Source organism: Elephantulus edwardii, unplaced genomic scaffold, assembly GCF_000299155.1.
Source record: "Elephantulus edwardii isolate Elephantulus edwardi_28Jun2011 unplaced genomic scaffold, EleEdw1.0 scaffold00017, whole genome shotgun sequence".
Taxonomy (NCBI): Eukaryota; Metazoa; Chordata; class Mammalia; order Macroscelidea; family Macroscelididae; genus Elephantulus; species Elephantulus edwardii.
The window spans coordinates 25,559,605-25,561,202 of record NW_006399767.1 but is presented as its reverse complement, the minus strand read 5'-3'; positions in this window follow the sequence as shown (position 1 = coordinate 25,561,202).

The window sequence follows — 1,598 nt, the reverse complement described above, 5'->3', positions numbered from 1 at the left end:
GGGGGGGGAAATGTAACATAAATAGTTTTCTGCTTTTACATCACAAATACAAATATGCACACAAGTTTGTGAGTCTGTGTGTGTAATTAACTTGTAAAAAAAAAAGAAAATTACCAAAAGAAACAAACTGATTTAGAGTTAATTTTTCTATTTTTAAAATTTAGCTTCTAATTTTTAATTATCTATAAGAAGCTTATCTTATATCTTGCTTTAGTTTACTTATCCAAAAAAAGGCATTACATTGCTTAGTATAGAAAGACTTCAAACACTTTGAAATGGAAAATCATTTAAACAAGCTCAATGCATCAAAAAATATGTTTAATTATACAAACAAGACAGTAGAAACAGCCTTAATTAAGAAATCCCTGGCCTGATTAGATACTCAACATAAAAAAAAAATTATAAAGAAATAAATGTTATTGACCACAAGATGGAAGCCTAGTCCATTTTATATTCACTCACTCACTCATTGCTGTCCACTTGGAACTGACTCATAGCTTAACCCTTCAGTGAGGTTTTCAGAGGTTGTACATTGCATGGGAGGAGATGGCCTGTCTTTTCCCCAGAGACCAGCTGTTGAATTTGAACTATCTGCCTTTGGGTTGACAGAACAATTCCTTTCCTATTAGACCACCAGAAGTCTCCCTATGTATGTACCATCAAGTTGGAACCTATGCAGAGCTGACTGACCTTCTAGTGAGTTTTTAGAGGCAGTAAATTGCGTGGGAGGAGATTGGCTGTCTTTCTCCCATAGAGCAGTTGTTGGCTTCAAACCACATACCTTTAGTGTGACAGCACAATTCCTTACCATTAAATCACCAAAGCTCTCTTAATATATACTATACATTAGAAATGCAAGGAAAAGAGAAGTTCTCTGAGAACCTGTAAATATAATGTAGAAGACAAAATAACTGTCATTCCAAGCTGAGGCTGTATTTGTGGTTAGAGGGTTTATAGAGTTTTGAATTGTAGACGTATTCTTGAAGTTCACATATTATTGACTACAGAGATAGGAAGCCTGAACAGAGAGGATTCCAGTTTCCATTTTCTGACTTCCTTGACGAAAAGACTCAGGTTTCTCAGAATACAATGGAAATGTAATTATGAACCAATAAATATAGAGTTCTTAGTAAGTTAACTTGTATGGTTAAGATTTAAAATAGTATATCAGTTGTTGCTGTTGTTAATTGCCGTCAAGTCAAATACAACTCATAGCGACCATATAAATAATAGGTCTGAACTAAATTCTATCCTGTGCTACTCTTATCATCCTTGACATGCAGGCGTCCATTGCTGTCTACACTGTATCAATCCACCTCATTGAGGTCTTGTTCTCCTTCGCTGACCCTCAGCCTTCTCACAAGAATGATGTCCCTAATATTACATGATGCCACTGTTGTAGAATGGGACTGTCCTTGGGGTTGGGGAGAAACTTGTCACCGACCACCCGACTACGGTCGTGACAAGAAACTCAAGGGGTTTCTTGGTGAAGAGCAGGTGAGGGACGAAGTCGGCGAAAATGAGAGTCTGCACACCAGGATGATGTAGAGAGCTCTGATTTATTATGCTAAAAGCTTGCTTTTTATACATTTAAACTT